This window comes from Poecile atricapillus, chromosome Z (assembly GCF_030490865.1).
Source record: "Poecile atricapillus isolate bPoeAtr1 chromosome Z, bPoeAtr1.hap1, whole genome shotgun sequence".
Taxonomy (NCBI): Eukaryota; Metazoa; Chordata; class Aves; order Passeriformes; family Paridae; genus Poecile; species Poecile atricapillus.
Genome location: NC_081289.1, coordinates 8,912,368 through 8,926,115, shown reverse-complemented (window position 1 = coordinate 8,926,115; position 13,748 = coordinate 8,912,368). Strand labels below are relative to the sequence as shown.

General features: G+C 36.1%; 1 protein-coding gene across 1 annotated transcript in view; it reads right to left on the bottom strand.

The window, feature by feature from the left end:
- The window catches only part of LOC131573684 (semaphorin-3E-like), a 128,355-nt gene that overhangs the window by 114,281 nt on the left and 326 nt on the right, over window positions 1-13,748 (bottom strand). The gene's annotated exons all lie outside the window — the stretch shown is intronic.

Genomic DNA, 13,748 nt, shown 5'->3' with positions numbered 1-13,748 from the left:
GCAAATGTTTATCTAGTGAGGACTCTTTCAGCTTCCAGTCATACAGAACTAATGTGGTTTATTTTCTAGATGTTCTTTTCCTTTAGCATTGTATTGATCTGGGAGACTTCCATCATTGGCTTCTTGCTTTAATACTCATGCTCCAGAATATCACCAAGACTTCCCTGGGAATAAAAGCATGTCAAAATCCTAGAGGAAAGGACTAGGATAATAATTCTACCCAATCTGAAAGCAAGGAGTAGCACAGAAAATAGCTTCCAAGTACTTCCAATTGTCTTCAATTACTGTTAAAGATCAAAAAACATCAAAACAAGGTTTTATTAATTTTAATTCTAATCCTTCAGAACACAGATTTAATTAATTTCATTCGTAGCCTTTAATTCATTAAATAAGAAAATACCTTCAGGCTAAATCATGATTGGATATCATGTGGATTTCACAGGAACAGCTACCTGCAGCACAGGAGACTGAAATTTCCATAGGAACTATTGGAAAAGATAATTAAGTTGCCACTGAAATGACAGTAGTTATCTGACTTCTCTACAGAATTATCAGTTTGGAAGGACCAAAAGGAGAGGAATGATTTATCACAGTAAACACTGCTTGCCTTGTGATGCAAACAAGTCTAATTTCCTTAAAAAATCAGGTGTTCTGGAGAACTCTGCTGATTGGTGATGCAATCCATGTCCCCTATTACACAGGAGATCCCACTGGCAAATTTTAAATTTTGAGGGAAAAGAGTGAGGAGTAGGAGCAGTCTAAAAAACCTAAAAAGTTTTTCCAAGTTTCCTGAACGTCAGCAGCTAAGAAATAGAAACACTGCATTAGTCCCTTAAAAAAGGAGAACAAAGTCATTAGAAAACAAATACAATTAGCAGGCCAATTAATTGTCAATTAGCACATGCAAACTAACTGGTCAACAAGCCCATGCAGAAACAATCATACTTCTGCTATTTTTGGCCCACCTAGAGATCCAAGTAAGTATTTAATGAATAAAAAGAGTTGAATAAATACTGCTGAAGGTTACATGAGAGGGATATAGTTGATGTAAGGGAGACCTCAGTGCCTGGGATACCCTGGTATCTGCAGCAGGAAAAAATTAGGGATGAGGAAACGTAAGTATGACTTTGGAAGAACTGATTAATAAAAAACGAAGATATTAAAAAAGCAAGTAATAAAGAAAATAACATCTCAGACTACTTCAGTAGAGGAAAGAACAAAAGAAAGACAAGGGACGTGATATAAGGATATGGGAGTGTAGAATACGTCTTTCATTTTCCAAGTTTATCTTCTTTAATGATAGCCTGCTATGAGGCATGTCTTTGTTCATATGCCTTATTGCCAGTGTCACACTACTCAAAGGTATTTCAGTCTCATGAGGTAAAACAATAGGTAGTTGGAAGGAAGTTTTATTCTCCATATAGGTTGTATAATTCTAGTGGGAAGCAAATTATGAGATTCAGCAAGACTTAAATACTAGAGCATTCCAGGAGCTTGCTGAAAGTTTTCCATAAAATTCCAAATTAATCCAGATTTCTCAAATCTGGATTTCTGAAATCAACAATCACGTTGTTGGTGACCCAATAAACCAAACAAAAAAACCCTCTCAGTGAAATAAAAGGCTTGGCTTTCCGAAAAAAGAAATAGTTTAATTTTAAAAATATTTGGTTTAAAAACAAGTTTCAGGGGTACTATAACTTCTTTAAGCATCATATCAGATCTCTGGATTTCACCATCCAAGACAGACACCAGACATCAGTTGGGAGGTCTTTATTTGTGTTCATCTACATTTTCAGCAGGTGCGAGGTCTTTTTAAGGAGTAAAAATCAGGATGTGTTTAGATGGGGAACTGAGGGGTTAAAAGCAAGTCTTGTCCAATCAGGCAACATTAAGATAAGGAAGGCTTTAAAATCCAGTTATGGAACCTGCTGTACACAATTATGGAATCTACCTCCACACTCTAGTGCTCTCAAACACATTTTTAAGAGTCTGTAAACAATCCTGTAGTGAGTAAGCAGTATCAGCATTGTTACAATTCCTGTGAAACCAACTGCAGGACTCCGAGGTGCCAACAGAAACACGTCCTCTCCCTGTGCTACTGCAATGTGCTTGCAACCATAATTATGGTGCTCAGGTGGATGCTAACCTCTGCCATCAAAATTAAGGTCTGGCAAGAGCAGACCTTACAGACTGAAGGACCAAACACTTATACAACCACTGAGACAAAATTCACACAGAAATAAACACCTGTAGAAACTTACCACCATGTTGTGAACAGCTGGATGCAGAGGCCAAACCATCCAACAAGGCTGAAGCAGTGCTGCAGTCCTGCATATAATGTATGACTAATTCAGAAAAACTCTGGAGTGCCTTCTCATCATAGGTTAGAAACCTGTTTTCTGCATGTTAATTTATAGGATACACCATTCAAAATCTAAAACATGCTAAGACATGACAAGTTTAACTCTCAAATATTCCCCATGGGTTCTGCAACACTCCCAGGCACTGGTATCAGATATCAGGACATGCCAATATCTCTGTTACCTTTCAACAGTCCCAAGGTAAAGCATTTCTATACTGCTATCAAATTCACAGCACATTTCAGGAAATGTTTCACAAGAATGTATAAACAGTAGTTATTATTATTTTCAAATCTCCATGTTATAAGTTTTTTGTTTTGTTTTACTCTTAAATTAAAACTACAAGGAGTTTTCAACAGCCCAGACACCTAATTTTACAGCTCAAGGATTTTAGTGCTATTAAACATTAAAGCAGTAAATGCGAAACCACAAACCAAAAACAAAATTCATTAACCTGATAATATGAAGTAATTTCTTAGATTTCCTAAAAACGTAAGGGGCTGTTCCATATCAAGAAAATAACAGAGACCACATATAGCACTTGTAAAATTTATTTCACAATTCTAAATGACATGTACCCAGACATATTACAGTGCTTTATATTATAAAAGCCTCAGAGAAGTATCTTCTGGAAATACCATTTTCCTTATGGAAAAGGAGGACATTAAGTTGTAATTCTCAAGATTTTCCATAAGTGTTTAACCATAGAATAAAATGGAAAGTGAAATTGTACACATAAATCAAAATTTTCAAAGTTTCAAGTTGCTTTGTAATGCCTGGTGTATAAAAACTTTTAAAAACAACTAACTGGTAAAACAACTGGCAAACAACTGGTAAAACAACTTTTGTCATTATTGATTTTAATAGCTCACACTACAGGGATGGCCTCAAAGAATCTATGCCATAGATTTTGATCTTGTAAACAAACCCCAATTTAATTTTTAATCAAAGAAGCAATTTGTATAATTAAAAGTATACACATAAAATCAAGTACTTATAGAACCAAAGTCTTAGGATACAGTCCTTAAGGCCACTTTGTGTGCTGTGGAAATAACTTACCTAACCTCTAGCAGTTTCTTACTGCTTCTTTGCCAAGGAGTAGCTGAGCTGTCGCAGACAGCTGTTAGCGGCTCACCTATTTCAATATGAAAGTACCTCAATTTAGTTTAAACTGTTCTGAAAGCTGCTTAACCTAAGCATGTCATGCTTAATCTAAATCAGCATATTGTGTGTGCATGGAAGCAGGTGCAGAGCACATCAGTCATTACTGTGATCCAGAGACAATTGTGTCCAGCAGCTCTGGGAGCAACTTACACTGCTCAGGTTTTACCATTCCTGCTCAAATGACTACACCTCCATCCTCTTCTACCAGACCATTATTAGATCAAAGACACACTATTAGGAATAATATCTTATATTTTATCAAGGCAATAGTGCTGCAGCTTGTAAACTCTGCAGTAAGTCATTCTCAGCCAAAAGGTTTTATCCTTGCATGTGTACCATGCTAGACCTATCATCAGACATTCTTCCCAAATCCATCTTATTACTTTTATTGAAATGTAAGGACTCTGGTTTAAGCTGACAGCTATTCTCCCTCTCAACTCAAGTGAGACAGGAATACAACTTCAGGCGAAACACAGTGACTAAATGGATCACTTCTTTCAGAGAGTAAGGTCAGGAGCAAGGAATATCCTGTCGACTTTGTAGTCACAAAAGTTTATTGGAGGTTTGCTACTGTAAATAGTGAAATAAGCCCTCTGTTCTATTTTTTTTATTAATTATTCTGGTTTTGTAATATATTTTTCATATGTTAGCAGCAGAATTTAAGGACAGTATACTGCATTCAGAAGTGTTGTTGGAGAAACACTTCTGTAACTTTGACTTCTAAATGTGAAGCATTTTATTTACAATAATTGAATTCTTCCAGAAATTAAATAGCCCACTGCAGAGCTTAAGTGTTAAACCACAGAAGCTGGAGTCACTCAACAAGGAATACTAGGGAATCTGTAAAGTGCTTGGGACTGTTTACAGCCTGGTTATGAGCTATAATAAGTGCTGAACCTGCTGCATACTTCAACACCTTCTCAGTAGTGTGTTTGGAAACGACTGCTATCCCAGATGCTTGTGTAACCTGAAAATATGCAGGAGGACATGGCCATGCCTAAGATAAGCAGAGAAGAGAGAATAATGACTTACTGCATGTAAACACAGGCACGTAAAGACAAGACATTTTCTCAGCAACAACATTAATAAGAACAAGATCTCCAAGACAGCTTATGTCTTTCTGGGCTCCCAGACAGCACATATTTTCAAGCTTTGCATCATACCATTCTCAATCAACTGAGATGAAATATTTAATATATAAAGGAATGGGTTTATTTTCCTTTACTCCTGGCTTTTACCACACACCCACAGGAGAGCACTTAGCTTAATCATAAATAAAGAGTTGCAGGAGCTCATGGAATTGAGAAACACTTGCTAACCTTTAGCTTTCTGGATGAAAAATGACCTTCAGAGATGACCCCAGTGAACAGTCCTATCTGGAATAGTTCCCTCACATCAAGAAACCTATTATTTTGCTATTATTAAGTTTTAGTAACACTGCTGGGAGAAACCATCTGTTAAAAGAGAAACAAGGTACTAACCCTTAGGTATGTGGGGACTGTTGTTTTCCGCAATCAGTTCCAGGCACTTTTCATTCATTTTGTACAATTTCCTTTCACCAGTGTCAGGAAGATCAGAATAAGAAAAGGCCAACATCCTTGTGATGTTTATTGTACATCAACAAATAAAAGATATATTTACAGCTGCATTCACCACTTTACTAGGCCTATTAAACAACTGTGTTGTAAGAAAAAGCTTATAAAGCAAACTTAGCAACAGTAAAAACTCCATTGTTTGACTCCCCACAGAAGCTTCAATTGCTTCACAGTATGAAGTCAGGAATCCTTTAGATGAAAATAAACAGAGAAGTAGAGAATAGGCACATTAAGGATGTGAAGAGGAGTTAAATCTTCTTTCACTGAATGCCTATCTTCCAAGCACTGGTCCCTTGATTTAGAAAATTATTTTTGGGAAAAATAAGACAAAAAAAGACCACTCATCATGCTAGAGGGGTCTAGCATGGGTTGAGAATGTCTTATGTTTGTATGTAAATATATTTTTGGGTTTTTTTGAGGATTTCAAAAAATAAAAAATAAAGAGAAGGTAAACTGCAAATGCTGAACAAGAAACTCTCCTAAAACCTGAAATTCTTCATTACTGATGAAGTAAAAATGCTAGCAACATGATTTCATAAGGATCATAACTTTTTGTATCTATTCCTGCCAAGTCACAGTCTGAAGCATACTGTAAATTTCCTGTCATCAAATTCTTACAAATAATGAACATCTTTTCTCAGGCCAAAGAGATATGAGAAGCTGACAGTGATATTTTTGTCTTTCTCCAATTTCTGGCTACAAGACATTTTTTGGTTGAGTTTGAAGGGGTTTTTTTATTTTTCATTAATGAAATTTTAGCCTTTAATTTTTTTCTGTATTTTGACATCAAATATTCATAAAGATCCTTTGAACTATATTGCAACAGATCCCATGAAGCAGACAACTCTCATGTTTCCCATATAATGTTCCTTGACTAGAAAGTTTCCTTCACAATTAGGGCTTTCTGATATGAAAATTCAACCAAGAATGGTAATATGATTTTTGAATGGTACATGTCTATGTCAAACTAGTCTTTGGCATTTGACCATTAGAAGGTTTCTTTGTGTTGACTTTGCAATGTGCAGAAATTTCCAAAACCAGTTTTTAATCCATTCCTTGATACTGGAGGTCTAAGTACCAGGAGCCAGTCAGTAACAAGCAGGTGAGTTACAGGAAGGGCTATGGCCCTGTGTCTCCATGGAAAAGCAAAAAGAAAATGATGTAGTATTGCTGCTTCCTGGTACACAGAATTGATTCTGTTCTTGCGTTTATAAGGGAAACAGTTGGCACTTCCACAGGGCAAATGAAGTTTCAGTCTGAAACACAACGCTGCATTCAGGAACAAATCTTAGATCATTACATGTAACTGGAAGACTCTTGTTGACTTTTAATATGAGTTGAGCAGATTCTGATTGACAGAAGAGGCAATAAAGCACACCAAGTACTCTAGCGAGACAGGGTAGAAAGACATGACATAAACAACCACCAATTCTCTGCTTTCACCCAAGACTAATAAAAAGTAATTTAAAGATGAGATTCAACTTTTATTTCATCAAAAATTATTTTGCAGCTACATGAGTGATTCAAGTTTTGCAGCTATTGGCTGCACACACAGGCTGGGTGTCATGCCAGGGCCAAGACGCTTGGCAGACTTCCCTTTGACAACTTTGTGGTTGCAGACCTCCTGTACATACTTGCACAGAAACTGTAAAAGGAACCTTTGACATGCCATTACATCCTGGAGGTCCTCCAAATTGCAGGTAAAATAAGAATGAGTAGACTAGAAAAGGAACAAAGGTTTGTCACTAAGATTATATGACTAACAACAGCACAGCTAAACAGTGTATTTGGATGCTTGACTGTAATGTGCTGCAATTTACAAATATTTTGAAGAGTTCTAGCATCAAAATGCAGCAAAGAACCCCTGAGACAAACCAGAGAAACCACTCCTTGTGTTTGTAACAATGTGTCTTAAAAATTTTTTTTAAAAAACAAAATTTATCTTAAAATGCTTTTGCTTGGGTGATTTTTATAGGTATGAAAATCATCAGAGTAAGAAAAAACTGAATACATAATGGTACATTCCTGCTTTATATTGTTTTGAAAGGGAAAAAAATTAGTCTTTAGACTGCTATAAAACAGTTTGCCAAAGGGATGCAGCATGAGTGAAAGCATATCAATTTATAGCTTAAACTAAAGAAAATGCTTAGAGGAGAAGCACACTGAAGTCAGCTTTCAACTGACTTTATTAACAAGGAGAAATTTCTCTTCTAAAATAAGAATTTGTAGCTTTGAGGGTGATCAGAAGAACCAAGATCAAGGGGAAAATGGAATTTGTCAATGTGAGATAAAAACATTAGTTTTAAAACTGCTCTGAGAGAATCATGATGATTTCCTTTGTTTTAATGCATACAGTAGGATCAGTAGCTTCAGTTCCTCAAACTGAATTGGTGATAACAATTTAAATTTTTCACCAATTTAAAGATGGAGTTTATTTTTAAAACTTCTCAAATATTGTTTCTTCAAAATTATTTAAGTCTGTCCTTAACAGGAGTTTGAAATTATGGGTAAAGCATACTACATATTTTTCATAATGCTGTATTTTCATTATTTTTCAACATGTTCTTTCATGTTTAATTCTAAATTCTTAACTGATTTAAATAAATGCCAAACATTAACTAACCAACACAAAACATTTTAAGTAGTATACTCAAGAGGGCTTTTTTCCCTGTAAAACAAAGATTGTTATCTTTATCCCTACAGGCTACGAATTTCTACAAGAAATGATTATTTTTGTAATTAACACTGTCTGCATGCTATAATTTTGTCATATTTGCCCAGCTACATGAAGAAAACCAGGGCAGCAGTTTTAATATTATATAATATTTCCATTGCACACTTTTAGTATATTTATTCATCCAAAGTTTCTCAAAAGGCCTGACACAGAAACTCACCCCTGCACACCATCCTGTAAATCATGCAAATAGCATTAATCCTGCTTTCATCTAAGTAAAATATAACGCCTGCTTTCAGTGAAATAATGGTGAGCACGATATCTGATTAAGAGTTTAAAATAGCAGATGGTGTTATCACTTTGAAAGCAGGGAGTTAGCTGCAGAGAAGCAGCAACATGCAGGATATTCTGGTCTTGCACCTTCAGATAGTACTTAGTTCTCAAAAGCAGGAACAGGAAAGTGATTGATGTTCAGCTGCAAACCGTCTGCTCCTTGCATCCCTGGCGGTGGCGCTTATCACTTCAGAGCTCTGCTTCAGCAATACTTACAGCAGCCTTTGTCAACAAAATGCAGTTATGAAAGGAACTAGCACAAATTCTCTGCCAAAAAATTCCTATCTCAATGAGCAAGTCACTCTGGGATTACTTGTAAGCACTCCTGAACTTCCTTGCAGTCACCCTTTGTGATATGGGTAGATGATAAATCTAAATCTTGCCCTAAATGTTGGTAAACAATCATTTGCCTATCCAGTGGGAGGTGCAAAAGCTCTCCTCTCTGCCTCTTAGGTGGTCTAGAGATGCTTGTGCATCTTTGCCTAAGCTATTTCTAAGCTAACACTGAGTTCTATGTGGCCTCAAGAATGATAAAACATTACTGGTCACATTTTTTTTCCAAACACTCGTAATTCTGGTAATCAGCCCTTATACCCAAGCACATTTAGATGTGAAGCTATAATAAAGGCCATTAGTTTCTAAACCCTTGGAATTTTACTGGTCTTTAATTCAATGTAAGAAATACAAAAAATTCAATCTGTTCATATAAACACACAATTTAGAGATGCATATACATATGAATATGTATATATGTGTGTGTGTGTGTGTGTACACATATATGATATAATCTATTTTTTTGTACATAGATTTCCCTGGACTACATATAAGCAAAGACTACAAGTCAGTTCCTTATCCTGGTACAAAGTCAAGGTGATTTATATCTAGCATGAATTTGACATCTTTATTGAATTTGAATTTGTTTTGGTAGAAAAATTACTCTTTCCTAGTAATTCAAAACCAGTGAAAGCTGTTAAAAGTAGAAAACGTTTTCATGTATGAAATTTAATCAATAATGATTTAGTTCTGGGTTATGAGGCTAGTCATTAATTAGCCATGACTTATGTGGCCAGGTGATTAATAATTGAAAATACTACACTTTTATTAAACATATTTGCCTACTTCAGAAGTCAGAAATGATGGTCTAAATATTCCCTACGTATTTGTTACTCAATGTAGTTGTTAGCCCCTGAGTAAATTTTACTGCCCTCTAGCTAGAGATCAGAGTAAGATAACATGGATAAGTGTTGCAATATACCATGATTTTTAGATGCACTACAACAGATAAGCATGGTGAAACTCTTAATCTTAATTACAATAAATTCTAAATTGCAAAAGGAAAGTTAAAGTAAGCATGCCTAAAGTATGGTTCCTGAAAATGGCAATGACATTTTTTTGTTGTAACAGACCTCAGCAGCCCTCCAAGATAATTAGTCAGCCCTAGAAAAACTAAATTCTTCTACATTAAATGTTTTATATTACACATTTTACATATTAAAATCTGAATATGAACATGGAGAGTATCAGTTTTTGCCTGCAATATTTCATCTCTCTCTTCCTTAGCAGTATGTTACTATTTGAAATATTTGTGCTTGGAGAATACATTTTTTAACCCAGATGATTTCATTCTAAGTTCAGTCTGCTCCTTCTGCCTGCTGCAGCTTGACTCTGCTGTAGAAAGTTGGAAGCAGTTCCAACAACAGGTAAAAAAGACGTATTTCAATGGTTAAGGCAGGTACAACTGCTTCTTAACCACACTTTTTCCAGACAAGAGCAGTGTCCGGTGCATATCTACACAACCTGAGGTCAGTTAATGCCAAAATCCCTCAAGTTTCTCAAGAGAATGTCATGGGTAAAACAGAAAACAGATCCCTCAAGACATGCAGATTGCTGCACGTAACTGCACCAGACCCCATTGCACCAACAGAATTGTACAGACCACTCTAAAGGCTCAACATCTCATTTTCATACTGTATTACCTTTGTTCTTTACCATATTTATGAACTAGGAAAAGAAAAAATCCCAAACCAATTAGAAATACAAAGAAAACCATGAATAATGCTTGAATTATACAATTACATCCTTCATGGGCCTTTCAGGCCCACATGCTTCCAGTGTAGCTCTGTTAGGCTTATAAAAATATATCCCTCCTGTCCTCTGGAAACCCAATCCATTTCAATCTGTAATGTAAATAGTTTCTTTTTAACACACAGTATGTGCTGATTTCACCTTAATTATATATTTCCCATTGTGAGAACTTAAACTGTGGGATACTGGGAAAGAATTTAACCAGCAGCCTATAAAGAATAGGACTGAAACTTGGCTTACATTAACACCTCATTAGCCAGAGTCTGTACTGTACATAAAATGATCTAATGACTTTTAAATGAAGTTGTCAACCTATAACTTAATAATGCAGAAATCTATCTCTCTGTAATATTAAAAAGCTATAACACATTTTTATTTCTACAAATCAACATGAAGTTATTGGAGTACACAGATCTTGGTTGGTCATCTTCAACCACTGACCTTCAGTGCAATCATAACACTAATATCACAAGTGGTACTAACTGCAGTATAAATTTTCCAATGGACACAAGATTATGGTTTGAGGAAAACACCTTCAAGTTCTGGATATAAACCCATCTCAACTTACTAAAAATGAAGTTAGAACTCTCATCTATAAAGAAATGGCAAAATTCACATTTGAGTTTACTGTGAATAACCATCATCTACCTTAGCAAAAATCACCATTACAGTTTGCATTGACTTGACAGGTTTAACAGTAGTTCATGAATGCAGGAGTTTCATTAATTCCCACTGAAGCAGAGCAAATGGCCATGGAGTCAAACAGGGGTTGCACAATATATCCCTTAATTGGCAGGGGGATTGTGGTATTCCTATCCATCAGGCGACCCCTCTGCAAGGGTTAGGACCTGATCTTGTTGCTGTGGGTTTGGAGACATGTGTGCACTGCAGGTGAAGGTCTGGTTTGCTGTGAGAGCAAAAGGTTCCCATTCACTGTCAGACCACTAACTCACTTTCACCAAGCACCACTTTAGAGGTGACTTAAAGAGATAATTTGTGAATTTATAAAAATCAAAGGAGAGTCTCTTTCTAATTTGTGCATTCTCTTGACTCTAAGGAAATAAAACTTTAAAATGGACTGTTTTAAAATCCATAACAACAACAAAAAAAAATCTGATGTCCATAACCTCATCACAGAAGCTTTTTCAGTCAGCACTAGCCTATGTTTCAAGGGCCTTAATCCCAACTAGCCACCAATATCTGCAGCTCCAAAGGGAGGCAGTTAGCAGGCCTGCTGCCTTCATGTTGCATGGTTTTGTGGTGAAATTTTTATCTGAGGCTGAAGCCGGTCACAGTAAAAATTCACATATATGGGCTTCAGCCTCTGTATTACAACAGCAGCTCACAGGACAGGCTGAAGCACCTTCATACAGAGGGTGCATGACCACTGTTATCAACAAACATCAACCATCTCTTTGTAACCACCCCACACTTCTCTGGTACCCAGAGCAGCCTTTCTCTGGAGCAAATGCAATTAAGATGAGGGTCCCTCCTGCTGTTTGTGTTTGATTAGTGAGGACAGCAGTGACATTTGCTCATTGTCCTCGTGCTTGGTCGCTACATTCCTTTGGCTGGGAGGGCTGCAGTAGCTGTTCCCAGGGTGGCAGGCAGGTATGCCATTTCCAACCCTTGGCTGGGGATATGTGGTCAGGCACTGCCTGACTGCAGCACTGCTTGTAAAATCAGTCACATTTCCTAGGTGTGAAAATTGTGATAGGTTATTGTACAAGGTGAAATATAATATGATGATGTGTGTAACTGTGGTAGGGAATTTATGAGCACAGATCTTTCTGTGTCATTTAATCTCAGGGAACTGCCATCAGGCAGGTAAGGTTTGGCGCTCTGTGAAAAACGGATGTTTTAAGATCTCCTTGAAGATATCATAATTATGATGTGTTATGGCCAAATTACTGGCTCACTGCTGAAAAGAGAGTATGCACTGAAATGTACACTGGTTCCAACCACTGGAAAGCAATTACTACTACAAGTGAGCAGAGAAGCAGTTAATAGTTACAGCACTACAGTGGGGAGCTTGCCAAAACTTTCAGCTAAGCCAAAGTCCTGAACCAACATAATACTAGGTCTATTTGTCTCATTTACTGTGCTTTTCTCATCTCCCTTACCCCATCAGAAGCAAACAAATATCAATAATAATTATAGCCCTAGCAATTATATCTAGAAATAAACCAGTATTAAAATGCACATTTTCAACAGTAAGACGTGAAAGGATTATACAATCAGCATTTGGCACTCATTCCTACTGTACTCTGAAATCATAGGTTGAAAGAAAAGCGGTTTATACGTTAAAAGGGGTCATATCATTTATTTCATTCAGAGCAATTGTTTACTTACAAGACAGCTTTCCAGGAAGAATAATTCTTTCTCTAAAACATTTCACTGCCCTATAAAAGCAAACCCCATTCCTTATAGCTTCCTAGCAAGACTTTCAGACCAATTATCCTATTCAGCTTCTCCCTTCCTTATAATTGGTAATTTAGCTTGCTATATAAAACAAAATTAAACCTTGTTTAGACAAAAGCTGTATACACACAGAGCTCTAGATGCTACTAATTCTTAAATCTTAACCATTCTTAAAATGGGTGTTCTAATGTACTTTATACTGATGCAGCTTAGTTATCACCTGCATAACCATTGAAATGTTCTTGAGTAAACTGAAATTTGCTCATTCTCAACTATGTCAGAAATAAAGCATGTTCTTTTCATATATGCCTAAGAAGTAATATCCAAATGTTATAGATTGGCCAAACATCATATAAAACAGGTTTATATTGCACAATTGCATTTTTTTCTCCTATTGCAATGATCATCTCTCATACCTAAGTATATAATCTACAAATGTATGTACTGCTGCAGAGAACTGAAATGCCATGGCTATGCACAGGTATTTATATATATATATATATATATATATATATATACACAAGATTAAACCCAAATCATAGGGAAGAATTTAAATCCCATGCAATCCAGAACAAAATAGGGACACTGAAGGAGCTAAGGAAGAATGGTTCAGCCATCAAGTCACTGAGAGTTAAATAATTTTAATCAAAAATAAAAGTTATAAGTATTCTACATAAATATGTCAGAAAAATAACATTTTCCTTTGGGTAACTAAGTTAAACAGCAAGCAGACTTACATTGGCAGGTACTCATTTTAATTATAGTGTGATGACACTTGTTAGTTTAGAAAATGAATCATATGGCTGCACAGGAATTCAGTCCTTTTGCCTTAACTATATTTGTAGACAGATAGAATTCTAAAAGTGAAACAGACATTTAATTGTTCAAGGGTTACATGATGCACATTTATTCAGCAATAATTTCAGGTTATCTTCTCCATTTCTTTCCCTCTTATTAAGAGACCTGACAGCCTTCGTACAGCATGGAGAGCAAGAGAGAATGACGTGCAAATCTAACACACTTTCAGGCAGAAGAATATTTCAGCAGTATAAAATCATCACTGCAAGTACCTTAAGTCTTCCAGAATTCAGTAAACTTAATCTAGGATGCAGTTTA